This window comes from Sciurus vulgaris (genome assembly GCF_902686455.1).
Source record: "Sciurus vulgaris genome assembly, chromosome: 8".
NCBI classification, from domain to species: Eukaryota; Metazoa; Chordata; class Mammalia; order Rodentia; family Sciuridae; genus Sciurus; species Sciurus vulgaris.
Window position 1 is genome coordinate 106,595,666 of NC_136468.1, and position 6,145 is coordinate 106,601,810.

Consider the following 6,145-nt stretch of genomic DNA (forward strand, 5'->3'; position numbering starts at 1 on the left):
AACGGAGAGAAACAGTATGTACCAAAACCCCACCAAAATAAAGGAGACACAAATTAGAGAAATGAACAATAAAATTTATTGAGTTTTCAAGTAACTCATAATTCTGCACATTTTGATTGTAAAACCTTAGCCACTTCAGACAAACCAAGAAGCCAGGACTGGGTACATCTCAAGGCACAGGCTTATTGCAATTTATGAAAAATACACCACTCAATAAATGGCAATGATCCATGCTTCTTTACTACCAACCAGAAACTTAGCAATCTGTGAATTGAAAAATGACCTCACTTCAATCGCCAACTTTTACTGAATTTATGTCATTTGTCTTTGTAGCCGACCTTGAGAAAACAAGATGGATTGGGCATGGCCATTGCTCTGAGGTAGGACTCAGGCACAAAAATAAATCATGATAAATATGGTACAGGCCACCAAGGACGCATGACCCAAGTGATGATGAAACTCAGTGTGAGAACAATGCCTCAGGGAAGGTCATTGCCACCAAGCTCTTCTTTCTCTTGTCAGCTCAACTGCAATGTGAAGAACTTCAACTCATCTTCTTAGTGTGTGAGGCAGTCCAGGTAGAAGAAACATTTATTAGGAATCATGAGACCACAGGGAGGGATTCGGAATTAGCAGGTGGTCCCATCATACAGAGGATGTGACATCTTAAAATAACTTGGAATGACCTTAACCCCAAAACCAGTCTCTGCACTAGCCCCACTGTCTGATTTCTCTTGGCCTTGAACTTCAAAACCAAGCATCATCCTGCTGGGACAGAATGAATTTGTCAGACTTTCCTCAGGAATCCAACAACCCACACCCAAATCTCCCAGTCTTTGGTTCTGCTATTACTCCAAACTTTCACCCACTGCATAGAATCTCACTGTTCTGGGAACCTCCCCCTATGACCTTGCATATTGGACATTTGCCTTAAGCCACTGATGCTTCTCAAACAACTAGTTCACTTCTCATTTGATCAGGCCACTATTTTATTGAGCACTGCCACCTGTGCCTTCTCTATCTTTTACTTAAGCTGCATCAATTCTGTAGCCTCCAGACTCCTATCTAAACATGAGTTACCACCATTCACAGCATGGACTTCTAGACTGACTGGCTGACTGGTAGACACATAGGCCCAAGGTGAAGTTCATGGGTTATGGACTATTTTTCAGTTTTGTTGATTTGACCCTTTGTCCAGCTGAGGATAACTTTTGCTATTATTTATAAGGAAGTTGAAGTGAATGGAATTTCTATCTTGCCTCTCACTGCCTTGATGCCTTCTCTCTACCAAGGCACTGTGGAGGCAACCTGCCCATCCTGCTCGGGAATCAGTAGCACCACATATCCCTGCCTCAACAGCTCCTGCTCCTGACTTCCAGTATCCTGATCACCACAATGAAGTAGGCACCCAGATCAGATTAGGGGAAAGACAAAGAGGCAGAACTCAGCAAATTCTGGATGCTGGAGTTGAACTGATGATTGTCCTTGTATGGAGTTCAGCTTACCAATTAATCAGGTCTGCTCCAAGTTATCCTTTAAGAAACCTGCAAACCCAGGGACCACCTCTCCTTTTGTTGGTTATGTCCTATGCTATTTGCTCCACATCTTGAAGGATGAGTAGGAGGTCCTAGAAATAAGGAGAAACATATTCCAAGAAGAAGTAATATCAGATTTAAGAGCAAGATGGTGCTTTGTAAATATAAGTGGTGGACCCATGGTTATGGTTTTTACTGTTTATAATGAGACTTATACAACATCTTTTTATTTTTACAGATTGCATTTTATTATACACAAATGGGGTACAGCTTTTCATTTCTCTGATTGTATATGATATAGAGCCACACCATTTGTGTAATCATACATGTACATAGGGTAATGATGTTTGTCTCATTCTATCATCTTTCCTTACCCCACGACCTCCCATCCCCTCATTTCCCTCTACACAATCCAATGATCCTCCTTTCTTCCATTATCTCCCCAACCCCTGTTATGTATCAGTATCCACTTATCAGAGAAAACAGTCAGCCTTTGGTTTTTTGGGATTGATTTATTTCACTTAGCATGATATTCTCTAACTGCATCCATTTACCTGCAAATGTGCTGGGGGCTATGCCATACGGACTACACCAAGATGGTGCCTGGCAGCCAGCCAGAAGTTGTTTTGATCACATTGGCGGTGAGGAAGTCGGTTAGCATAAGCACACCCAAGTGTTTTATCATTGGCCGTATTCAATTAAGTCCACGCACACAATGTGTGCACATGTGTTCCCGAGTGTTCCTGATCGTACCTGCTCATTTTGATCTTTACCATGATTGGACGGCTAGCTCCTCACCTAAGAATTGGCATCAGCCCTACCCTTCACCTCCTGGAGGGGATATAAACCGGCTCTCCTCGAGCGCCTGGGTTCCCAGGTTTCCTGAATCTACAATAAACCGTTCGGAATTCAAGAGCCTCGCTATTCATTTGTCTCCCGCGCCAAATTGACTCCTCTGGACGGTGTCACAAATGCCATAATTTTATTCTTCTTTATGACTGAGCTCCATTGTGTATATATACCACAGTTTCTTTATCCATTTCATACATCACCTTTAGTGCTGTTATTAAAACAAGTGACCATGCTGATTGTACTAGTAGGGAAAATAATGTCTATTTTTTCCTCTGGCCTTTTCTGTTGTTGCCTTAAATAAAACCCACAAACTAGAGGGTTAAAATAATATGGGTTGATTATTTTATAGTGCTCTAGGTTAGAAGTCATACATAAGCCTCACTGGGTTAAATCAATGTTTTCCCAGGGCTGTGCTCTTTTCCAGAAACTCTAGGGAAAAATTCAGATCTTTATCATTTCCAGATTCTTGGGACCACCAACATATATTGGTTTGTGGTCCCATCCTTCATCACTGGGGGCAAAGATATAGCAACTCTCTGACCAAACATCTGACCTTTCTCGATTGCACTTCCTCTGGTCCTGGCTGCTTGAAAGGTTCTCTGATCTTTGAGATTCATGTGATTATATAGGGCTCAGTTTGGATAATCCAACATCATCTTCAGATTCTTAACTGTAACCACATATGTAATGTCCCTTTCTTTGTGCAAGTTAACATTTATGGGATCCAGAGTTCAGGGCACAGACATCTCGGTGATAAAGTGGGTAATAAAATCTGCTGACCACAGTGGTAATAAAATCCAGGTCCACATGTTTTGCCTTTCCTATATTTATTTTGGTTATAATTTCTAACTGAAGGGTTCTTCACCTATAACTGATTAAAACTAGATAGTCCTATAAAATGTTTTTATATTTTTTTCTTATTTGAAAATAAGAAAAATAAGTATCTTTACTCACAAAGTTGGAATCCTTGCTAGTTTCTAAAGATACCTACTGCCTTATGTTGACCTTTATATGACTGAAGTTGATAAGAGATTTGAAAGTTTCAACTTCCCACAAAAAAGTCTGTGTTAGGGCTGCTATACTTTCCTAGTTTGGCATTTCCAAGGGACATTCAGTCATGACTGAGTGATCACTTTTATTTATAATCAAGAGCAATAAAGGTGGGAACTTAAGGCAGAGATGCACCACTGAGCAGAACAACAGAGAAAAACTGAAGGAATTCCTACCTCAGTGGTGACAGCTAGCTGGGTCCTCTCATCTGCAGGTCTATGTATTGGGGGGACAGAGAGTAGCTCTCTTCAGTTACATAACATGTTGGTGTGCCTTCACTACAGGTAAAATCCTGCTTAACCTCCTGGATCAAAAGTGTGTCAAGCTACCTCCATTCTGGGAGTCAGCCATATGCCCTGAAGTTTTGTCCACTGAGAAGCTGTGCAAATGGCATTAGTGGGAATAACCCCAGGAGCTGTGGCTTAATCATGGACTCAGCTACAAAGCCTACTGTGTGCTCTTTCACAACTTGCTTACTTCTCTCAACATTATTTCCTCCTTTGTCATATACCATCATAACATCTAAATTATCTTTTCATAGACAGACTGGAGCAAATTAATGCATATGTACATAAATATTGGTAATGGATCCTCAATAAACAATTAACTGGATCACCTATTTTTAAAATTTCTACATGTGAGATATAATTTTAAGCCTTTCAGTCAAAATATAACAGAAAAAAGGTAGCAAATTTTTAATTTTTTTTTTTATTTTACAGACTGCATTACATATGACTTCACACAAATGTAATTGTTGGTCTTCATTTCATGTCAGAACTGGCTGACATATTATACTAGTTTTTTTTGTTTTTTTGTTTTTTGTTTTTTTTGGCAAACGTGCATTGAAATACAGCTCCTTAAACTAACATTTTCAATTTGGAGGTGAATTCAGTTAGAACCTGTATGGTAATGTGATGCATGGGCTGGACCACATGACCTTACAATAGAAAGGAATAACATTAAATTTCAGGTTTATTTGTCAATAACTTTAAAGAGAGGTTTTTCTTTTGTTTCACTTGTTTTTAAAGATATGTGTTTAATCTCAAAAGGGAGTTGTATTTTATGGCTAAATCAACAGAAACTTTATAGAGAGGGAAGTTTGAACACTCACAAGAGTTTGAGATCAGCATCACAGCATTTGGGACAGGAGGGCCCAGTGTTTCTCCTTTGCTAGCAAAGCAACAAACCTTTATCCTTTTTCTCAAAACTACGTCCTTGTTATTGGATTTGCATCAGGAACAAGGGCCAAGCTTTCAGCAACAAATTTGGCACCCCAGATGGGACCCGAGAGCAGCCCCCACTCCAGCTTTCTTGGGCAGGCCTGGTTTTCCAAGGAACCCCACTTCCATGCCGAGGATTCATGGTGCTGAGGAACTTGTTGAGAGTCAACTGCAGGAGAGTTAAGAGACAGGTTAGTCTGCCTCAGGTCAAACCAGAGGAGCTGCTCCCGTGAATAAAGGGAGGGACTGAGGGACCATCCCAACAGCTGCTGACGGGGAACTCCTGCCTTCTCCCTGAATGGTACAGGTTGCTCCATCATGGTCCACTTTGAGAAAAAGGAAACGGAACTCAGAAAAGTCAAGACAACTTTGACCATTTACATGATCCCTGACCAACGTATGACATGTCCAGTCACCTGCCATCTGCCACTGTGGACCTCTGAACTGCTCTGCTGCTAAATTTCCTTAGCTGTCCACACCCCACCTGATAGAGAACAAGGATTGTGGGTTATTTCCCCCAACTTTGCTCCCTTTCAGCAGGAAGCAGTTTGGAGATGTCACCCATTTTTCCAAAGAAATGGAATGTAGAAATTAACATTGATTTACTTTATGCTTTGAATATAACTCCTGCTGCTATGCCACTACAACTTATTTTTTAATTTTTTTTTATTTTTACAGACTGCGTTTTGATTCACTGTAAACAAATGGGGTACAACTTTTCATTTCTATGGTTGTACACCATGTAGAGTCACACCATTTGTGTAATCATACATGTACGTATGGTAATGATGTCTGTCTCATTCCACCATCTTACATACCCCTGTTCCCTCCCCTTCTCATTTAGATTACATAATCTAAAGTTCCTCCATTCTTCTCTTACCCCCTACCCCCATTATGTATCATCATCCACTTATCAGGGAAAACATTCGGCCTTTGGTTTTGGGGAATTGGCTTATTTCACTTTGCATGATATTCTCCAACTCCATCCATTTACCTTCAAATGCTATGATTTTATTCTTCTTTATGACTGAGCGATATTCCATTGTGTGTGTGTGTGCGTGTGTATGTGTGTGTGTGTGTGTGTGTGTGTGTATATATATCACAGTTTCTTTATCCATTCCTCTGTTGAAGGCCATCTATGTTGGTTCCACAATCTAGCTATTGTGAATTGAGTTGCTATAAACATTGATGTGGCTGCATTACTGTAGTATGCTAATTTTAAATCCTTTGGGTATAAACCAAGAAGTGGGATAACTGGGTCAAAAGGTGGGTCCAATCTATGTTTTCTGAGGAATCTTCATACTGCTTTCCAGAGTGGCTGCACAAATTTGCAACTCTACCAGCAACGTAAAAGTGTGTCTTTTTCCCCACATCTACACCAACATCTATTATTGCTTGTGTCCTTAATAATAGCCATTCTAATTGGAGTAAGATGAAATCTTAGAGTTATTTTAATCTAACAGAAGAGGAGAAAGACCTCTGCAATGA